The following is a 23,902-nucleotide window of genomic DNA, read 5'->3' as shown; positions in this document are numbered from 1 at the left end:
GCACAAATGGTAAGGAATGTATAAGAAATATTTTCTCTGCTTTACTTCTTGACATTCTGTTGACTCAGCCCTCATGGAAGTCGTGACACAGTCAGAAATAGCTCCCTTCACCTTCCAACCACGTTAACTACTCAAGGTTAGTGGATGCTTTCTTTAGACTGGTGGCTTAATAAACTTTATTGATGCAAAAATAACAAATGTTACCTACCTATCAGAGACACTGTAATCACTCAACATTAGTTATGATCACAATCAAAAAGGATTCATTTTAAAGGTGGGCTAACTTAAATGCTAGCTAAACCCTAAAGTGCTAATCATAAACAATAGTTTCGCTAACGCTAAAGGACAACACCAACACAGGAGGAACAAAACACTAAAGTGCTAACTTCAATTCAAGTTATATCTGCCTTTAAAAGACTCCAACCCTCAATCGCCATTTTAATTTTGACTATATAATTTACATGTTCAACAATCCAGTAGATTTTGTTTTTATATTTATATCTTGTCCACGTTCTGTTTGGTTCTTGTATGTTTCTTGTTTGAAATAAAGTTTTTGGGCTAAAAACAGAGCATGAAGAGAGGAAGTAGACCTGCTGCATTAACAGTCTTCTCCCACTTCAAAATAAGAGCATGAACGTCAACGTCAAACTACTTTAGGAATAATTAGCAGTCGATAAACAAAACTTCACAGATGTCGAAACTTATTTAACTGAAAGTTTTCAAATGGCCGAGTAAATTTGTGTTTACAACTTATTCTGGACAAATAATTCAGAGGAAGCAAAGTGCGCTAAATGTTTTAAAAGTTAGCTATAGCGCTAAACAAAAAGGTAGCTCATTTGTGGAGTAGCGCAGTGCCCACCACTGATAGTTTGTTTTAGGTTAGTCAGACTGGATGGTAGAGCGTTATCTAAATATGAATTTTCCAGGATTATTAAAGATTCACTAATGAATTTAGATATTCACTGGGCTTTTACCCATGTGATTTGATCTAAACCAGGTTTAGATTGGAGAGGTTTTGCAGTAAACAGATCATTTTCGTGTTCTTGCTAAATAAAAACATGAGGTAATGTTCACTTTTTGCACCATAGTTTCCATGTTCTGGCCAAAAATTAACATTTAGGTGTCAAATTGCCAAGCAACCTTCTTCCACAACAATGGCTTTCTTCTCGCTTCTCTTCGGCAGGCCAGATCTGTGGTGGGAACAGCTAATAACGGAGCTGTGGAACTCCCAGATGTTCATTACTCTATTCCGTTTCTGATGATGAATTGCACAGAGCTCTTTGACATGTTCAAAGCTTTCAATCCTCATTTCAGACTACACTTTTTGGAATTTTAAGTGTAAAAGTATTTCACAGTTTCATGCTACTTGATGGCGACTTATTGTATAAATTACCTCTAATATATCCTGGACCTCAAGGCTGAGACGAAGCAGAGAACATTTTAAAGCAGGGGTGTCAAACTCCAGTCCTCAAGGGCCGCTGTCCTGCAAAGTTTAGATGTTCCTCTGCTGCACCACCTGAATAGAATAATTAGGTCATTAAGGCTCCGGAGAACTTACAAGGAGGAGATAATTAAGCCATTTCATTCCAGTGTTTTGTACCTGTGGCACATCTAAAAACTCAAGGGTCACAGGGCAGCGACCCTTGAGGACTGAAGTTTGATACCTGTGTTTTAAAGGGTCTGAATATTTTCTGAAGGAAATATTATGTAATTTCCCTTTGGGACCAATGAAGTATTTTTGAATTTCAGTCGAATTGAATCGTGACGTACATAAATATCCCTTCAAGACAGCATCTCGTGTTCCGACTTTAAAACAGGATAAAAGGTTTGGATGTGAAAAACCCATTGGTTCCCTCCTCTCCTCTCTCTCTCAGACACACACACACCCACACACACATATCTCTCCCACTCACTATGTCTTAACTCCACTCCCTAAAAGTGTCTGCTATGGAAAGTGCCATTTCAAAGCCATTAGCCCTAAGTGGGAGTGGGTAATGAACTCTTTTGTGTCTGGAATAGAAGAAGTCCACAAATATGAGCTCCTTGTGATTATTTAAGAAGGTCTGCCAAAATAATAAATATCAGAAAACGACTTTCGTTAAAGCCCTTCAAGGAAGGACACGGTGTGTGGTGTAGCGTTTTGTGATCAGTGAAAATGTTTAAACCCACCTGTTTGTTGGCACATTAGGACGATCTTGCAATTTCTAGACGAAGGTACAGGAGCTAAAAGACCATCGCATAAAATAAGAGAAAATAAATAAAAAAAACTACTTCTAAATGTTTGCAAACTTATTGCTGTTATTTTTCATCAACTATTACCAGATTTATCATGTTTTAAGTCATTTTAATTTTCACAGATCAAACATTCTCTTTAAAGGCCTCTACAAACTGTCTTTTGCTGAATTTAACTTTATTGTCAAATGATAATTAAGCATTACTGATCATTAATTATGTAGTATATTTTAAACATCAAAGAAAACTCTTTGGTTTATAATTAAAAGGTTGATTTACCTGGGATAGAGGGATGGACCACTGAAATCATAAGACTTTAAGGAATTACAGATTTATTTATTTGGTGAATAAGGTAAAGCAGAGTAGAAACTCTTTAAAAAGAACAGGCAAAGACTCTGACAAAAAGGAACTAAAAGGGCACTGAAACACTGACAAATCAAACTCTTTCAGTGGTGAGATTGCCAAAGTGGATTTTTAGAAATGTGACAATTCCACTGTCGCCTCAGGTGAGTGGTCTGGGATGGCCTCACTTTCAAGAAATACTCTCCAGATGAAAAGACCTGCTACGATGTTACATAAGACTGAAGCGCCAAAGTAAGACTTTTGCATCAGAGAGACAGAGGACGTCCTCAGTCAAACACAAAGAGCTGGAATGGAGGGAAATAGCCCAAAGAAATTGTCAGGTTGAATTTCTCAGCTACCTCCCTCCTCCCTCACCCGTCCTTCTATTTGTTACTTTAAGTTCAAACAGACTAATGGTACAAAAAGAGACTCGGCTGTAATTGGCTTCCAACCCCGTATGGTCTTGTAATTAGATTGTACACTTGTGTGAATATAACGCTTGACTTTGCTAATCTAACTGCTGACCCAAAAACACACTTTTCACTCCACATGGTAACATTTTTGAATATGCCACAGATAGCCTTGTTAGGTCAATTGCTAAGTTAACCCTGGGCACCCTGCGGAGTGTCCTACGAAGTGGCACTCATTTCACAGTTAATGTGACTGATTCTCCAAGGATCAGTGGTTGTTCATGCTTAGGACTCAATAAACCCAGTAAACTTCTAACTTTACTACCATTTTAAAATCAACTGTCCCTAAAAGGATGAACGGCAATCTGAATAAAGGGAACCCCATGAAGCCTAAAGGTAAAATTTAGAGTCTGAAATTTTTAATTTGGTCATTTCATTGTAGTTTCAGTCTTTATCTGATTAGATATATTACTTTCAAGAGGATCCTCATGAGACAGTAGGGGTGTAATGATACTTCCAGTTCACAAGACAACATGTCACAAGTTGTTGAGAGAAGATTTTGGTGTTACAGCTGAGGAAAGTGAGGGTGCATTCACACCAGCCGTGTTTAATCCGCTTTAACAAAATCCATCCAAACTTTTACAAGGTAGAGTGGGTGAATATTCCTAAGTAGAATGTTGATAGATACCTAAAGAAGAAGAAGACTGAATGCTGACATTAAATTAAAGTTCTTACCAAGTCATTAGTTCATGGACTTGCACAATTTTGCAACCAGCCTTATGCATTTTTCTTTTATCTTTAGATATTTTTTCTCATATAAACATGTTTATTTTTCAGTTGAATTGTGCAGGATAAATAATCATGATAAAGTTGTAGAACATAAACTTGCCTCATCTTGTGTGACTGAATTACCCACAATTACACACAGCAGAGGAAAAGTTTTAGCGCTAAACTGCTGATGTTTTATGTCCAGGACAAAAAGACACAACAAGAAACACACAACAATGTGTACAGAGACTTAATGGGACTGCAAGTCGCATATTTAGAAAGTAAATATAATTCCACGTTTTCAATTAAAACCTGAAAGACAAAAACAAGCTGACATTAACACCTGGGCCACAGATGTGTCAAATCTTCCTTAATTAATTGTAACTACATGATCTTAAAGGGTCAAAACTGTCCTAATGGTTGACAATTCATTCAAATGAGAGATAGATGTTGTGTTTGCATGTTAATTGAACTTACTTCATTACTATCATGTCATTTGTCTTTATGCTGTGTTCAGATTAGTCATATTCTAGGCTTTTTAGACTCAATGCCATCACTTTGTTGGTGGTAGGATGGATCCATCCATCCATCCATCCATCCATCCATCCACTAAAGAGAGCAAACTTTTAATCATTATTGAAAACAAACAGTAATTGGGATTCTTAGGATCACTAGATTCACTCCTGATTAGATTAGTTTCAATTGGGCACCAACATTTGTTACATTTTTGGTTTAAGTTCATCCTGCACTGTCAACTCAACCAAACCCTTCTGGAAACCTGTTGCCCTGCTCACCTGTGGTGGTGCTGCACAAGGAAATGACACAAAACCCTTTTGAAGAAGATGCAGAGCACAACTTTATTCACAAAATGAAAACAAAAATGTAGTGGATTCATATTTTAGCAGTTGTTGAGGTATTTTTGCCTTTGGTAACGTTCTCATTTGCTAGCGCTAAACGTGTTTTTGGAGCGGTCTCTGGTTCCCTTGGCATTCACATACAGATTCAAACCGCAGCAGAGTTCACTTCAACCAAAGCAAATCCTTGGTTTTAAGGAGGTCCAGAATTTGCTTTTATTTTTCTCTGCAGTTTGAACACAACTGGACTTTCTAGGCAAACAAACTAAAGTTCAACTAAACCGGACCAAACAGGGCTGAAGCGCCTATCCTCAGATATTGTTGTTGTGAATATTATTTCTGATTTCTGACAGATTTTAAAGTTCATCTTAAGGTAAACAGCAGTTTATTGTTGCTGAATTGCAATAAACAGAACAGATTTCTAAAAAAGCACCAGAAGAATGTGTAAGCAGTGTGTCAGCCAGTTCTTCTTGCTCACTTTAGAGTTTGCTTTACCCTACGGAGACCTCCTCTTACATTCCTTACTTTGTTTTGAAGCCTCCTGATTTGTCTCAGGAAGTTGAGTAATTTGAAAAGGAAACTTGAAAAATCATTTCATTGCCTTTGACAGCTTTCGTTTGTTTCTCTCTGAGAGTCCTTCTAGTGACTTGCAGCTACCTCACTCGACAAAGTCGCTGCCTCCCTCAACTTCTTTCAGTGGTAGGTCTCACAGACCGATAATGATTGCTCCACCGACTTCATATATTAATGTCTTATATGCCAGTGGCCTGACAGACGCACTGCCTTGACTGACGGAGCTACAGAAACACTTGGGGTGAGAAAAATTGACAGAAAGAGATGCGGAGAAAAACAAAGAGATGAGAAAGTTTTAAGTACTTTTTCAGAAGTTGCAAAATGTGATTTACAGGTTCAGAGAGCCTGTAAATCACAGAGTCATCTCTGGGAAATGACTTTGCTTTGCTAATTTGGCCTCATTCATGTGCACCCAGTCAAATGCATCTGCTTGTTTCTCTTTTTCTGTGTCTGCAAATCCCACTAATAAATATCTGCTACTCGGTTCGTTCATTAAGAGATATTTATCTGGACTGGGCTTTAATTATCTCCTGGGTGATTTTCACCAAGTCAGTAATGTTTGCTGCTGGGGACGTTTACCGCTGTTATGTTTTCCATTCGTCTTTGATTTTATATATTTTCAGCGTGTGGTTTTGAATAATGAGGCGATAATTAAAGGTGTCTGGACAATAGAAGGCCCCCAAGAGGAAGAACTTTGTGGAGCTTACTTAAAATGCAACGAGAAAACCTGAGCAGGGAAAAAAAAAAAAAGGGAAATTGGGAGAAGGGAATACAAATTCTCTGTAAGCCATTTGTAGAACTTTAAATTTACATCTTAGGTGTTCATTACATGTTTTCTCAATCAAATAACTCAATATCCTCCTTACCCTACAGGTGTTCATCATCGCATCCTGCCATCTTTTTTATCATTCCTTGTCCCTAAACTATCTCAGCCTTTCCATTTTGGATACAAACTTCTTTGTAGTTTTTCCCAATATCAATGTTTCACATCTAGGCATGTGCAGGTACAAGTATTCATACCAAAAGCTTTGGCTTGATTCGCAAAGTTTTTAAAAAATTCTTAAAAATTATTTTATTTTGCTTATATGGTTAGTATTTTAAATAAAATGCCTAACTGAGCTTCATAGAAAGAAATTACCTCTGGCTGTATCACTATCCACTCTCCCAGCAGTTTGCGTGGACATTTCTTTTTTGACAAGGCAGAAAGTCAGCTGTTTATTATATCATCGTGTCAATGTCACCAGGACTTTCTGGTAGTATGTGAACACATCATCTCCCCCACCGCCCCGCTCCAGGCCCATTGTTTAATATGTTCAAACAGCTCTCTCTTATTCATGCACTTATAAAATACAGTAACTCTGTTGTGCTCATCTATGCTCATCTAAGCGTAAACATGTTAAAAAGGCTGCAGGATGGGAAGAGGACTAGTATGAAAATGATGTAATTACGTACAGAAATTCCTAATAGAAAATACTTATGTATTTACATAATACATAAGATAACATTCTATTGATGCCCCACATGCTACTGAAAGCATTCACGCTAACATTAGCGTTTTCGCTAATTTTAGCTGATACACTTACTTTATCATACTGAATGGTGCAAGTCCATATTAGTCAACATTCTTGTGATTCTCCTCATACCACTTTGCAATTTTGTAGCTAAGCTTGGCATTGATGCAAATTTTTAGCATCAGAGCGCTGGGTCCAAACCGACAGGCACACTTTGGCAGGCCCCGGTTAAATTTCTTAAGTAATTTTCTAGTATTCATATTATTATTGCTATTATTATTACTAAGAATAATAAGAATTATTATTAGAAACAAGTACAAAAAAAATTTCCATTATCCATCTATTAGCTAATGTGCACAAAATCTTTTTTTACTGTGGGATGAAGCCGGAGTACCCAGAGAGAACCCATTCATGCACATGGAGAAGATACAAACCTGCCATACTAAAATCAGGATGAGCGTGACCGATGAAACATGCTGTCAATCAAAATATGGGGCAATAAGGATTTTTAGCCTGACGTCTGCGTTGACTTTCGCTCATTGCAGCGAAGACGTTTTCCCTCTTCGTTGCAAATGTTGCAGTCTGGTAAAATTGATGGTCTTGGGACCTTGGGATATTCGTGACGTTTGGTAAAATTGTCCCCTTGGAACGATCTCTTTTCTTGGGTCCAGTCTTCTAATGCCGCTTTTGTTTCAGCAGAAGTTGAGTAAGCTGATTTCGCAGACGGAGATGTTTGCTCTTCAGAGAAACTGGATGAATCATTTTCTTCTACATAGGTCTCCTCTGAAACCTCACTGCAAATTTCTGCTGCGTTTCCTCTGGCCAGAGAATCCTGGGAATCCTTCTCCGGTTTCCCAGCTGGAGGACTGAAAAGATAATCATCATACTAGAGACGGTGCACTCGTCCTGATGGTCCAGACTTTTCTCACAGCAACCTTCTCCAGCCGGAGAAGGTTTGAAAAGATACTCATCAAACTCATCGTACTCTGTGCAGTCGTCCTGATAGTTACTGGTTTCATATTCGATACCTGGAAGTAGTTGGGTAAAAACTTTCCTCACTCCAGTGATAATAAAATATCCAGCGGCAAAAGTCAGGGGGAAAAAAAGGTGGCTAAGACTTCTTCCATGTGTGGTTGGTCCGCTCCCAACTTTAAATGCACTATAAATCTTTTACAAATAAATCTGCTCCACAAGTGAAACTCCAAGAACACCGGAGACACCTGCAATCTGGCTTTATGATAAAGAAAAATTAATAAGCATTTTTTTTTCCTTTTGCCCAATTGCAAATTTTTCTAAAAATTAAAATCAAGCAACTCTGGTGCAATATGTTGTGCTCACTAGTTTCTAGCTAAAACTAATTTGGCAAGAATTCGTTTTTGATAACATATTTTGAGGCCTTTTATATCTCAAGATATAAAGGGAATTACAGAACAAATCTATTATTATTATTATTTGCAACCACTGTCTCTGGTTAGGTTTTTGACAAACAAAACGTAAGCATGCTGTGGATAGCACGACCCACATTTGGAGGCAGTCAGTCCTCGACACAGTGGTCATGGGTTCGATTCCTGGACCCGTCCGACGTTTGCCGCATGTCTTCCCCCTTCCGGTCAGCCTACTTTCGAATAAGGGACATTAGAGCCCACAAAAGACCCCCTGGAGGGGAAGAAAAAAAAAAAAACGTGAATCTGTTAAAAGAAAATCTTTGAATATGATGTACCATTTCAGGTGACATTGACCTTTAATTTGCCTCAAAGCTTGAGACTGAAATAGAATTGAATTCTTCATTTCACTAAGTATCTGAAAAAGATGAATCAGGTGACTGTTACTTTAAATTGCAATTTTCAATGTACACAACGTTGTTCTGTCATGAAAACAGCATCATTTGTTTTTTATAAAGGTTTTATTGGCTGCAGTGGCCTTTATTTGATAGTGAATTGACAGAAAAATGGGTACTGAGTAAAACACAATTGAGTAAATGTAATAAGATTTGTTTCCATTGAACATAAAATTGCATAAATTGGAAATACAATAATAATTAAAAAAAAAAACTATTTTCACATAAGGTTAATATAAAGTGAGTAAAAATGTCATAATAAATTTCAAATCAGAGTTCCTGCCTGGCCATTAGATGTTGGTGCAATATCTGTAAATGAAATTCAAAAATACTTTATTGATGCCAAAGGGAACTTAAATTAAGAAAAATCAAGAATCAGAAACCTCCCGAAAGAGCATTTATTTACAAGGTCATTGTTTGTTCAACTTAAGGAATATTTAACAACCCAACGATTACCACACAGTCAAGTTTCAAAGGAAATAACCTATGACCTTGAGAAGTGACGTTTCACTAGCAAAGTTACTCGGTAGTTCTAATTGCAGAACAATAATTAGTCTCAGTGACGCCTATTCATACTCCACCAAAAAAAGAAATGCACAGAAAGCAACATGGAAAACAAACAGAAAAGAGCTCAACAATAGTCTCACCCTTTTTCAACGTATGAGCAACTAAAATCTAAATAATGATAAATCATTATTTTTCAAAGCGCAGCATATCTCTGTGTCGGGGATGCCCATCTGTTCCTGCAAACGAATTGGCACCGACTGGTTGTTAATTAATGGGCCTCTAATTAACATATACTGAGTGATCAAACTGTAGAGCTGGCTAATATACTGCAAATAACCCAACGCCTTAGTAAGCATTCAGAGAACTATTTATGGGGGGAAATATGTCAAGCCACACTCGCAATCTTCCCCCACTATTTCATTTGCCTTTTCTTGTTTTTTTCTTTCCTTCAGCTTCCATCTGGCCTGTTCAGTTGATCCCTTTGTATTTAGTTTCTTTTGTTCTCACATTCGGTTTGCGTTTGCATTTTGATTACCGTTTTAGATCAGGTCAGACCTCAGCTCATGAGATGTGTAAGGTGTAAATGAGATCAGCTTGCGCTTGCTGCTAATTAGACCAATAGGATGTACAACCCACAAAGGTCAATCTAAATATAATAAGCAACAGACATTTGTTATATCTCTGAATGAAAGTTCTATTTATAATAATTTCCGAATAAAAATTAAACTATGTCAACTCACTGCTGAGCTGCTCTGTGAAAACTTGTGACAAATGGAGCTGAAACCTGATAAGCATAGCCAAGGTGTAAAAAGACAAATATTTGATTTCTTCACTTGCTTGATGATTAACGAGATTGAAATTGGTAATCCTTTTGCAATATTAAAATTAATCCCATGATAAATAATGTCTGTTGTGCTGAGTAATCATTTTTGAAGAGCAATTTTGTTTACATAGACATCATAATTCATTCTGTTTATGGTTGTGTGTGTTTACATTTATTGATTTTGGCTGTTGTGTTTTATTTTTGGATACTTAAATGATCTTCCAGCTCCAGTGCCAAGTGTCCTTTACAAAACAGAAGTTTATTGGTCTTTGAGAGAGCAAACTGTCATTGTTTTGCCGTTATCCACATATTTTGCTTGAAAATGGTCTCAAAATGGCAGTATTATCGTTTATCACAATAATTACTGGGACGATTTATCATCCAGAAAAACTTATTGTGACAGGCCTAATCGATAGTGTAGAAGCTTGTAGGATCTGAATGTAACAATAAACTATGAGAGATAGGGAATAGCTCTAAACTTCAACTAAAAGCCAGGCTGAATCGATGCGTCTTCTGGTTGCGTCTCAATTCCCAGATCCGTTTGGGTCATCAAGAGGACTCCTCTACAGCAGAGAACCTTCTGCTGACATTCTAGGTGCTGACAAACCTTTTCCAGAAAACTTCAGGGGCCAAGAGGGACTGGAGGATAGAACCATGTCTGATAACCATGGTGGGCTAAGCCTAGGTTTATAGTTGACACATTGGTGCCAAGTGTGCCATTTGGTCTTGCACAAGGTTGTGTTTGATCGTGAATTGTTCAAACTGAAAAATTTTGAAGGTGCCATTGCAGAGCGGGTCTCTCTGTTCTGGCATTTATATCAACCCTCAATGAGGGCTTGTTTTCAGAGAATACGACACAGACATATGTGTCAACCATAAATGCCAAACCGCTCACTCAGTTCATAGTAAACTTTCAAAAGCAAGACTATAACTCAGCCTTGAGACCTCTGGAGACCTTTAAATACCAGGAAGCCAAGGCAGAGACTTGAAAATGGATGCGTTGGAGGTGATTCATGGCTCACCAACATTCCTGGCCCAGGGGGATTCACAGCATGTCTTCCCATTCTCGCTCCGCCCTTCATACTGCTGAGTAAAGACCATTAGTTAACCATTAACCAATAAACAAAAAATTGGCGGGATGTGAACTCAGGTTCCTGAAGAACTGTACCAATCAGACCCAGAAGGAGGGTCTTGGTGCTGTCAATCAGGCTCATGTCCGGGCTGCTTGCTAATGGAGAAAAATAATATAAATGAAACTTTGACCAACATATTTGATGATTTTAACAATGGCACTGGGGCAAAAAAAATTATGTCTGTTAAAGGTTTTCACAGTTGTTGACTTCGTGACATGTTCATGATATTTTTCTGATGTAAAGCACTTTGAACTACCTGTTTATCCGCCGTCATCGATCGCCATGCTAACTACAGAAATTCAATCTGGAGAGAGTCAGATGGAGAAAAGGGAAACCATTAGAAAAGTTTATTAACAGCATGAATTAAATCTTTGGAGCTCGGGCCCTGATGGGCTCGGATGAGCATTCCGTATGCTGAGAGGAACGTCATCCCCCAGGACGCCTCCACTGCTTCCACTCATTACCTCCACTGGTGGTTGAGGCAATGAAGGATGCGACCGGATAGCCGAGGTGAAGGGGTGGAGGTGGGTTGAGCTCTGCTGGAAAGCGCAAGACGCCACTGATGGCGGTCTTTATTAGCTGGGGCTTGGACGGTGATTGGACGTGACGAGTCTTGGACCGGCGTTGATCAATCAACGGTGATGAGCCGGAAGCTCCGGTTGGATGATGCAGGTGGGGCTAAAAGAGTCTTCCAGTTTGAATTTGTGCCTAGGCTTCATTACACTGCTCAGTCAGAAACAACCAGTCAGAGCCAGGAGGAGGGTCTTAGCGCTGTCAGTCATGTTTGTGTATGCGCCGTTCACACGCTACAATTTTCTCTCTTCTATGCTGCAGCACCTTCCCAACAATGGAGCCTGCCATGAACGCTAAAGCTAGTTAGAACAGAAGAGCTTAATTTTTTGACAGATTAAATGTCTCATACTATACTGTTACGACATAATGACAGTTTTAACAAATAAAACCCATTTTTTATAAAAGCCATGTAGCGCAGCATTTAAAGCATGACTTCAGCTATCAGGCAGAAGCATAGAGAGATAAAAAAGATGGTGACGATAATTGGAGAGAAGAGGCTGAGACGGTGACAACCTGAGAAATACTTCATTGCTTCCCACTGAGTCTTCTTAGTCATTTTGCTTTCAGATGTCACATTTTCATCAGACTTCCTCTTGCATTCCTCTCCCTCCTTTCCTTTATCTGTTTCTTCTCCTTTCTTTCTATCTGTGCTGCTCAGCCCTTCTTTCCTCTTATTGATGTCACGTCTTCAACAGAAAGGTTCTCGCTGAAATCTCTGTGGTCTGTCCGTGTTCTCACCGCTTTCACAATCATTTCTTTCTTTTACCTCATTGACCTCCTGGCATCAGGACTCCCTCTGCTGTAACCAGGCGATAGAAATGTCCGACAGGAAGTTACCTGTGATATTAAGGCGAGAAGGAAAACCGCTGAGCATATCCGATGTTCAGCAGCCACAGGGCGGAACAGTTTGAGAGGGCACAAGGGTTTATGTTTCACTTTGATCATTAATACCCTGACGAAAAGTCAAATCCAGCTTTTCAGATGTGATTTATTTGTCTCATTTTCAAGTTTTTCATTCATTTTAATATATTTTAATGAGTTAAATAATTAGTTTTTACCCTTCCCAACGGACATTAGGAAATGCTGATAAAATAATTTAGTAAACCGTGAATAACAATTTTCAGGTCCAGCCACACTATAAAATCAAACACTTTGTTCTTGCTAATAAAAATAAAAAAGAAACTTGCCTCTAGAATGTGTGCATGTGTATCACGGTACTTCGATTAATATCAAAATGGATGTGCATCTCCTGAAACAATTCAACAACATTTTCACAAATATAATCTCACATGTTTTATATGAAACACGAATGACCTGCATAGCTCCTCAGAATCACAAAAGCTGCTCAAAGCAGCAAAGGTTTAATGTATTAAAATGTTTAAATTGATTTTTCACCTGATCATTGTGACTTTTTAAAATGCTCTGATTCATCAGCCTCTGATGAATTGCCAGTTTTGGACCCACAAAAGGTAAAACAAATAAAAAAAACCTATTTAAAAAATGTGTGTGCCTCATAAACATCCTGTTCTTGTATAATGGCCATCATATAAAAAATATACCAGAAGGAAATCTCCATAATAAAGCTTTAGCTGTCTTCTCTCTGCGTTTCTCTGAATACATTCTACCATTCCAGCATTAATTCCAGTCCATAAAGTTAGTGGTTGAGTATTTGTAAAAAAAAACAAAAAAAGAGAGAAAAATTGCCTTTATTTGCTGTGAACAGATTTTACAGAAGGAGAAAATAAATACTGTCACCTTTTTAAACAAGTGAACTAATCTAGTCATCGTAGTTCAGTTTTGAGAGGTTGTATATTGCCACAATGTTTTTGCCATCGGAGACGTGTTCTGCTTCGGCCTTCGTAATCTTCAGGCTAATCATTAGCGTCGTCCTGCGACGTCCACCGAACTCAGATTTACCCAGAATGAAGTCACCAAGAGAGTTAGCTTCTCCAGGTAAGATAACAAGATATGTTATCTTACCTGGAGATAACATATCATGTTATCCCCAGGTAACATGATACCTGGAGATCCAGTAAAAGAGAATTCCTGAGAAGGAATTCTCTTTTACTGGATCGCAGGACTTTTCGGCCATCCGCTTTCCTGGAATATGGGGTCAGTCCCGCTCCTTTCACCTGGATCTCCCACCGCCCGCTCGGATTTTCCCGGAGCAACTCTGGATTAAAATGTGAAGCTTTTATTATGGCTTCACATTTTAAAAGCCATTTATTTTGTAGATTACCACATGGTCTGAAGTTATATTCCAATAAAAAGTCCCGAGTACCAAACACTTCGTTCCACTCTCTCGTATTATAATTGGAGGTCGTTCTGATTGCATCAATGTCACCTTCGTATCTTTTGTGGCTGGAGGAGAAAGGCAAAAAAGAAAGAGAGATGAAACCAGGATTGGGAGTCCCAGGGAGACGTGGTCTAATTGAAATGAATTCTGACTAAAGCAGTGACTTTAATGACATTTTGAATCCGGGACTGAAGTAATGACACGGACGGGGACCCCCGAGGGAGAGCTGCACTTTAAAGAGCTAGAGTTAGACGCGGGGGAAGGAGGACGGAATAAGACATGTACCACAGGGGGACTTTATTGGGGGAAAAAAAGAGACAAAAGGGAGCAGGTTAGTGAGGGGAAGCTCGAGGAGAAAGCATTTATTAAGAAAGCCAGGGGTGACACAGAAAGCCAGAGAGTCAAACTGTGATAGCGGCAGCAGGACAGAGAAGTTTAAGACCATAGAGGAAATAGCTGAACTTGAAAGGCATCCAAGGAGGGAAGAAGTTTTTTCTGTTTTTCATCAGGCTGTCAGAGTCAGCTCACTTCCCAGTGTTGAGTCGATAGGTAAGCCTTATAAAGTCAAAGTGACCGAGGCTTCATTACCACAGGATATAATGAAAACCTGTTCCGCAATATATAGAAGGTAAAACTCTAGTAGAAATTGGGAGCTGCTTCTCAAACAAAGAAGCTTTACACAAAAAACTGAAAGCAAAAGTTTCAAGTTTTGTTAGAGTTGACTTTTCTGGCTTGTACTAATAAAACCCATTAACAAACTGTTAGAATATTAGTAAATACTTGTCTCTGGATGTAACAGGTACTTCTTAAAATTATTTTCACATTTTTCAGTCCCTTCATGATTTTGCGATTGATTTTTCTTTGCAACTAAAAACACAAATTTCTAATTTAGAAAGTTTCAAGAAATTTTGCAATATTTGTGTCTATGTATGTCGTTAATTGTGACTCTGTCATATTGATCACGAACAAACTGATAACTTGACCTCAAATAATAACCATGTGGGTTAGAGGATTTGTATTGTTGTGCAGTGAAGTCCTGAATCTATTAAGTTCCCAGTGAATCTTTGTTATTCCACAAGGAGACGAGCTTTGACTAATAGAGCATTGAGAAACAGAACTGTATCCAAAAAGATATAAGATGTGGGGGAAAAAATCTCAGATGACAAATGTCATTGCTAGCAGTGAGATGCCATAGCATTTATCAGTGAGAGCTGCCACCTCTGAATAGTCCTGTTTGATGAGCTATGTTCTGTTCAACAATCAATCCCTCCCTTCGCTCTTCAGCTGTCCCCATCGTCACAAAGAGCCGCGCGTGTTCTCAAATGCAACTCCACAAATTTTCTCAAAGCGTAATTTGTCGGAACTCGAGCCGTCAGGAGAAATGACGGCTGTTTCCCCGAATAAAGAAACCTGCTGAAAGTGACGGCTGAAACAATGGCGCCGACATGTTTTGGTATTAATAGCCGGGACCGCCTTTTAGGAAGGGGGCAAAGAGAGAAGACGAGGAGGTTCCAGTAGTAATTGCTCACAGTTAATCATTGTTGCCTGCGTGTCATGAGACATGGGCAAAATTCAGCTTCAGGGGGAAATTAGAGAGTGATTGTATGTCTGCGGTCGTCACAAAAGTCGTGCGTCAAATTAAAGATCAGAGGAACTGGTGGAGGGATTTTATTGCTCCTGATTCATTAAATTCCATAGCTTGACACAGAATCCAATCCACTTGGGTAGAGGATTTGAAGAGCTTTGGTTAAAAGGGGAATACCACTTGATTTCTAAAGTGCCACATCTTCAGCTGCTTTCATTGGTTTTTTCCTCAGGGTCCTTAATTGATTTCAGAGCAAAAGCTGGTGAAAATCTTTGTATGGCTGTAAGATGTGCATTAAAACAGGAACTGGATGACGGAGACAGTGAATGTCAGGTGTAGAAGGTGCGTTTCCATTGACAACCAGATACTGGAGCGAACCATGAAGAAGACGACAGGAAGTAATTGGAGGACGAAGGAGTGGCTTGGTGACTTTTGCGTGAAAAAACATTTATATATTATTTTTATAATTGCGTTTCTCTTTTAATGGAAACGTCACAATTGCAAGATTCTGTTTTTTTGACATTAATAGATTATCAAAAAAGTTTTGCGCACATTTGTAATGGAAATGCAGCTATAGTTGTCCATGTTGTCACTCATGTTCTCAATACATATTTTATTGGCTCTCTAAAATTTGTCCTCACCTTATGATACTTTTCAAACTTTTGAACACTCTTTTTCCACTGTGCTTTTCCTTCCGCTTAATTTTCCTCTGTGAAGCACCATCCCCTTTAGCACTGAATTTTTGTTGCTTGTCCTTCTTGTGGAAGGTACTATTATTATTATTATTATTATTATTATTATTATTATTATTATTATTATTATTATTATTATTATTTATTGTTCTATTATTAGGTCATTACGTAGATAGAGGTTTTGTAGACCATATTATGGCTTTCTGCATTAAATTCAAATTTTTTTTTGTCTTATTACGTAACTCAAGAATGATGTTGTGGTTTATGATTTGGCATCATACACAGGTTTCAGTTTTTTAATTGAATTACTCCAGTAAATTGACTTTTTGACAATTTTCTAAGTTACTGTTAACAAAAATAAAGTCTTAAAATCTATGTAATTAGTTACTCAAAATTAGAAAAATGTCCCAGCTCTACTGTATTACATGTGTATTAAAAGAAGTGTAAGAGAGTAGAGATTACTACATTAAATTTGATCGTTGACACATTATAGACTGAACCAACAACACACTACGAACAGGCTTTTAATTTTGGACAGTGAGAAAACTTTTGGATCAATAAACTTTTGAATAAACTTTTGAGATAGAAATAAACTGCAGCACTCAAGTCCAATTTAACCATTAAACATTGTCCTGTTCACCCACCTATGTCTTCTAGGAACAACTTCAGATCAGCTGCAAATGAAGGTAAGCCATCTTGGTTATTTCCTTTGGCTTCTTCCTGATGGACTGAAAATGATACAATCACACTGTGTGCTGGATAACATTAGAATTTTAGAATACAGAGTTGTATTTTTTGGTTGTCCCTCGTCAATCTCACTGTTTTCCAACAACAAGCCCACTTACAGCTTTGAGAAGAACGAAATGGCTGATTGGACTTGTTGTCCATTAATCAACACCAATCAGTGTGAGCCAGACAAGAGGTGGTACTTCTTTATGAAACACACTCCCAAGTTCTGCGAAGGGTGTTTGCAAGTAGCTGATCGATTTGCCTGATTGTCTGACAAACTTGATGAGCACTAAATTACAAAGAAGTGTACTTTTAGGAATCTAAAAACAAAGCACCCAGAGAAAGTGTCCAAATTACACCATGATCCACTGATAACAGTTATCTGTAATCACAGTCTAGTGATTGCCACAAAATTGCTGCGTGAACAAAGAGTTTTTGAGCACTTAAAATCCTGTTTGTAAGATCCCAAGAGTTAGTGACACAACATCTATGGCTCAGAAAGTAACAAGATCCCTATCATTTTACTTTATTGGACAAAGCAAAAGAAAAAAAAGGGATTTATTTCCCCGTCCAATTGGAAAACACACCGATCAAACTGCCGTCTGCTGCCGTAAAAGAAGTATTACGTGTTTAAGTCAGTCACTGCTCAGCTCACTGTTTCATGTGTGTTGATGGAAATGGACATAAAGCACTTTCAAAGTTTCAAGTGTAGAAATAAGTCTTACTGTTCAATGAAATACGTCGTGCTTTTCTCGATAAGCCGCACAACCTGTCTTCACGTATACTGAACGCCGTTCATGGTTCAAGAACTTCAAATTGGACATTGATTATTTGTCTGTTTTCTCTTTCACCGTGTTGCCTGACTAATGTTCAACCCTCGCAGCACACAAAGTACACATGTCCTCTGAAACAACAACGTCATTTCTGCGGCTCTCGGCCAGCTTTACGGCTCCCTGCTGAGGAGGAGCCCAAATTATCGACTGCGGCTCAGAACGTCCTGGATGCTGGTCCGTTCAGGACAGTAAGCTCTACTGACGTCTCTAGCATTTACATATACAGTAACACATATACCAACAGACAAGTTCAGGTTTTTCAGTCACTGAAGCGGTGCGTGAGTGTGTGTGAGTGGGTGTGTGTTGCAGTGCGTTGCATCATTTGTCTTCCTGACAGTTTGTACAAGGGGCTTGATCCCGGGTCCTGCATATTCATGAAGGCGAGTGTCTGAGGTTATTTGTGTAAGAGCAATAATGATGAGACTGATGGAGGGAAAAAAAGGTTTTGAAAGATGGCTAAAGGAGTCGGAGGAAGAGGAGAAGGTGAAAATATGCCGTATTTCAAGTGTCTTGGCAAGCTGATTTTTAATTAAACTCAACACATAAGGAGATATGAACTATTGTGTATTATATGTACTGTATAAAGCATTCACGCATTCTAAAAAGTGTATTTTGTTGAAATTTCATGTGACAAACTAACTCAAAGTAGTTCAGAATCATGAAGTGGAAGGAAAATAATACACAATTTTCAATGTTTTTTGTTTTTATTTTAGAAATGAAATGTTCAGTTTTATTTTTTTAGAAATGAGACTAAGCTGAATAGGCTCCATTTCTGTCCCTCCTCTTTACACTGACACTAAATAAATCCGGTGTAACTGTAAGAAACCTCCAACGTAAATAACCAGGCAATCTTCAGTCAGTCATCAGCTTATTTACTAAAGCAGACACCGTTCTACTAATGAGGTTGATGATAAATTGTGGGTTAATGGGCTGCCATGATTTCTAATTAGCACAGATTAATAAATTGCTGTTCTTCTCCCACAGCATCTTAAACTTGTAGAAGAGGTGGAGCTAGCAGAGTTTCAGCTTAAAGAACTAGATTTGTTTCTCTTAGCCGGCAAAAACATGAGCTGTGTGCATTAAATTGTGCTTTACCTCAATTTCTATGTGTGTGCACATTTAAAAAATAAGTTTTAATGACTAATAAAGGATTTACATTACCACAGAGAGTTACTTATTGTGCGGTAAGTAATGTTACTCAACTGGCAGATTAGTGGAAAACCCATTGATGGACATTCGTAGAAACAATGGCGCTCTGATTTGGGTTCCTTGTTCAAACCAACAATCAGGGTGACAGACAAAGCTTTCTGTCTTTTAAGTAACTAACTGGGTTTCCACTGGCCATAAGCGGAAATTGGAATTGCGAAAATAAATTTGCCAAACGGAAACATGCCTATTTCAGAAAAAACACTTTTTGCGCTAGAATGATGTAGTTTTTCGACTTTTATCGAAATTAGTGTAAAGCTACAACAGAAATTCTTTTTTGTATGTTTTTTCGGTCATGTGCTCAACAGACAGATGTTACCACTGGTGGAGACAATGTGAGTGGTAGAAAGTTTCTTAATGACGTATCGCATGAACAAACTTATTCACATGAGATTTTAATTGAATCATATTTAATGGAAACACAGCATTTGCAAAATACACTTCCATTACAAATGGCAATAAATGCGATCGGGTTTTAATGATATTCAAACAGGAACAAATTTGAGATCATGTCTGTTTATGCTGTAATATACATAATTTGATCTAGGAATATTTTGTTAAACCACTGTTTCATTCACAAGTGCTTCAGTGTGCATGCTCAGCTTTTAAGACGTTTCCTGATTCATAGAAAATGTAATATTGATGCCAAGTCTTCTTTTTAGCTATATATTAGGTTTTACAGTCTGTTTAACACAAATTATTTATTACGTCCTAGGTGCAAGCTTCACTCCTGTCTGCAGCTTTCCTCCTCTCCACTCAGTCTTGTTTACATGTAATTAACTTTCAGATCTATAGGGTATTTCCCCAGATAGATTCAAGGTTACTTGGGTTTTCCACAGTGTGCTTCATTATGAAGAGGAAAGGGTGGTATTCATGTCTCCTGTGTGGTGATCCTGTTTTTTTTGTGAAGGACTAAAGAGATTTTTGGTGATTAGCCAACTGTGATGTGTCTTCTTGAGATGTTGACCTCACAGTGTTTTGGCTAACTCTCTGCTTCATGTTTGAGTGGACTAATTGGACCATAAATCGTCTTAACATGCTAATGGACTGTCAGTGTCCAGTCTGACCCAGAGGGGGGGCTGCTGTTAAAATACGCCAAACAAAATGGGTGTTTCTGAAAACCACGCTAGGACGGTTTTGCATTTCCGAATGGGTTTTATCTCTGCATGAAATACTTCTTTTGATATTACGATGTAATTACACTAAAGTCAGGACTGAGCAGGGCGTCAGTGAATAACTAAAAGAATATTTATGATTGCTGTGGTATGCCATTAGTTCTAGATTTAAAAAATGTGACTGGACTGGCCTACAGGTTCAAGCACGTTGCAGTGAAAGCCTGGATCAGGGTTTCCCCCAGTGGATTATAAGCCTGGCGGGCCACCAGACTTTACTTGTGCCCCCACCAAGCTAAGCTTTACTTATTTATTTAAGTCTTTTTAAAATGTTTGCATTTTTTTAGTCATTCTTAGTATTTCAAACTTTCAATAACATATACACCTGTAAATAAATATTTAAATATTTATATCCTGTATAGCACTTCTGGATAGATGCAAACTACATTTTGTTGCTTGTACCTGTGACAGTGCAATGACAATAAAGTTGAATTTTATTCTATTCTATTCTAAATTATTGAGTGATATTTTCAAACATTTTTTAACTAAAAAACACGATGGGTCGCTGGATGAATGACTCCCCTAGCGCCCAACCACTGGGCGTAGCAAGTTTTCTGGGGGAAATCTTGCTGGATCCAACCAAAGCTCATGATTTATGGATGCCTCAGAGTTCATACAGTCCTGAACTATTTCCACCTTTTCTCAACATAAAGGGGTGGACCGATTAGACACAAAATAGCACAAAATTATGAAGTGGATGAATGAATAGAATGTGTCCTCGTATTGCTAAAACAAAATCCTGGAAAGTGTGATGAGCATTTGGATTCAGCCCACCTGACTCAATGCTTCACAGCAGTGATCCCCAACCACCGGGCCGTGGACCGGTACCGGTCCATGGACCAATTGGTACCAGGCCGCGCAAGAAATAATTAAATAGGTCCATTCTATGTATTAAGTCTGGAGGAGCTTTTATTTTGAAAATCCAGATGCTGTCGGTTACGTGTTGCGCGCCAACATGCAGCAGAATGAGTAAGTAACAACGGCATCGGTCTCAATCCTTATAACGCGCGTGCCCTCCCACCCCCTGGTCCGCAGGAAATTTACGAAGGGTTGACCGGTCCGCTGCAAATCAACCTTTATCACATTGGGTTAAGAGAGTTTGTGGACATCAGCTTTCAAGTGATTGGGCTGCTTCAATATAAGGGTTGGTGTGTTTGGATTATTGTCCTGGGTAGGTAAACCTTCACCCTAGTCAATTTTTTTGTTGCCTCTAATGACTTTTTTTTAAAACATCCAAGAGCTGTCCTTGCAGGGTCATGCCTGTCTCCAGCAATCATTAACTGAGAGAGTTTCAGGCGGATCGCGCTCCTCCTTTCACTCAAACTGGACACAGGCTGACCTGTATGGATATATACATCGACCCCCTGTGAGGAATTATGTTTCTTTCCATGATTAATATTTGTGGACAAAGAATTTTGTGCGGCTTTTCCATCTCAACACGCTGCCCAGCAATCGGCTCTGTCTGCGCTGATAAACTTTATATCTATGGTCCTGGTTGGTCGGTGTGTTAGCGGTTAACGAACCAGCGCTAACCTCATCATGCAGGTTCGGCCTGGTGAGGATCTTTCATGCTCGCCTCACAGTCACTCATCAAGCTGGTTTTATGTTATTTTATTATTCTTTTAATATTATTTTTTTGGTTACACTTAGCATCAAACCATATGAAATGCTTTGTCTACTTGGTCACCCAGAGTTAGTGCGTGCGGCCGCGCAGAGATCAGAGAAAGTCGTCCCATAAACTCGACCAACCAAAATAGTTTCTGTGACTCTCATTAAAAACTCAACAGACACAAAATGGAAGAACTACTACAGCCACATTAGCATCATTGAATTAAATCTCCCGTTTGTTGCACATCTCTGCTCAGTGCAGTGGATTTAACTCATGCAGGGCCGGTCCAAGGCTGGATGAGGCCTTGAGCAGAATTTGACTGAGGGGCCCCTCTTGCTGCTAAAATCATCAGCATCTCTAACAACTTCTGTGTTTTAGTGAAATTTGGGAGAGGAGGAGTAGCTTCACTGGCCAACCTAAAAAGCAATAAGTTATAATAACAGTTTACTAATTTGTATTTGTGAACAAACAGCTCAAACTCAAAGATTAAACTCACAGCATCAGATTGTTGCTATGGTAACAAAACAATTTAATTATGAATATTGTTCTTTGAACTTTTACAAAGTAAACTCGCCAGCTCCTAAAAATCTTACATATAAACGTTAAACAATTTAAAATATTTTAATTTATGTATACTGAAACCACTAAATCAAATTCAGCAGCATTAATAATCTCAATAAACAAATGTTACATTTATGTATCTGTGGATTGTGTTAAAATATTAGCATTTATGGGGCCCCTGAATCCTGGGGGCCTCATGGAGCCTCTGACTTAATTTGGATTAAACAGAAGTGCAAATAATTAAAGTTTAAATAACGTTTTACCGACTCTGTCTTCCAGTAACATATTCCTGTCAACTTAACATCTTTTAATACAAAAACACGGTGGATCGCCTCGGGGCCCCGACCACCATGCTTTTGCTAAGGACCTTTTCTTAAAACAGTCACACAAAGTTGTTGATCTGCTAATATTAGCTAATTGTATATGTAACTATTAGCTGACCATGCTTTAAAGCATTTTGGTGCAGTTTTCTGGGGGACACCCTCCTCTTATTTGTTCAGCCTTTCCCCACTGACTTCCAGGAAGAAATGTTCAGACTTTCTCACAATGACTAATATCAGTTACCTCATAATTTGAAAGAAATTTATATATTTGATTCCCCTCATTTCCATGTAATTATGCTCTTTCAGCACTCTAGTCAAAAACCAGAGAAAGTAGCAATTATTAACAAAGGCCAGTGTTTCCCTGCCGTGTTTCTATTATAACATTTCACTAAAAAAGAACTTGCTAGATAACAGCAAGACGTACCCAGAACAAGCTCACAAGAGAAAGTTCTAGGGTTGTGACTTCTTTATTCTTTATGTCTAGGGATCACTATTTAATAAGCAGGAACATGTACTGAAAAGAGCTTCAGCTTCCTTCTCTTCTCTTACTGTCTTTACTCATTCTTCCTTACACAATAGCCCAAGCTCAGCAGGATCAGATGAAGAGTGTCTGTGAACTGTGATTTACAGCTTGTTCCACAGATGGAGTTGTGTTTGGGTCTAAAACAATCTAAAAATATAACGACTAGGTTTTGATCTAGGTTATTCTGTTATACCTCTGTAATTTTAGGTTAAAGCCAGAAAATTTTTTATTTTTTTCCGGCATCTGTTCTGGTGGAAAATTAGTTGGGATAGTGTACGCAGTCGTTAGATGGAGTCAATAAAGGCCTAATAACATTTATGAATAGCCAAACAAGCCCCATTTGCCCCCCGAGTATATTCATACCGAAATCTTTTTTTTTCTTTCTGAAAAGGCTGAATTCTGTTTATCCATGTGTTTGGTTCCAGCAGGTCAGTCGGTACATGCGTAAGAAACCTGGTGCCTTTTATTCCTTTTTCTATGTTTTCATACTGAGTGACAGTTTAGTTGTTGGCGTCTGACCACTGGCTATTTCACCAATCTTTTACTGCGCAGTCACCATGGGAACTAGCATCCATATATTTTGTCTTTAAAGAAACAAAGAGTGAGAAATGAATGACAGCAACTGGCATGGGAAGGCAGAGTGGTAAAAGATGGAGGAGGAGGAAGAAGGGGGCAGCCTGGGATCCTTTTGCACCACTCTCTCATTGTTACAGTAGAAAAGATTGAGAAGAAAACCAAAGGGAGAGCTTTACGAACACCACAGGGGCAATGTCGGCCAAGGACAATTTGATAAAAGGGACACAGAAAGAG

Source organism: Gambusia affinis, linkage group LG09 (assembly GCF_019740435.1).
Source record: "Gambusia affinis linkage group LG09, SWU_Gaff_1.0, whole genome shotgun sequence".
Taxonomy (NCBI): Eukaryota; Metazoa; Chordata; class Actinopteri; order Cyprinodontiformes; family Poeciliidae; genus Gambusia; species Gambusia affinis.
The sequence above is the reverse complement of the archived record's forward strand: the minus strand, read 5'-3'. Positions refer to the sequence as shown.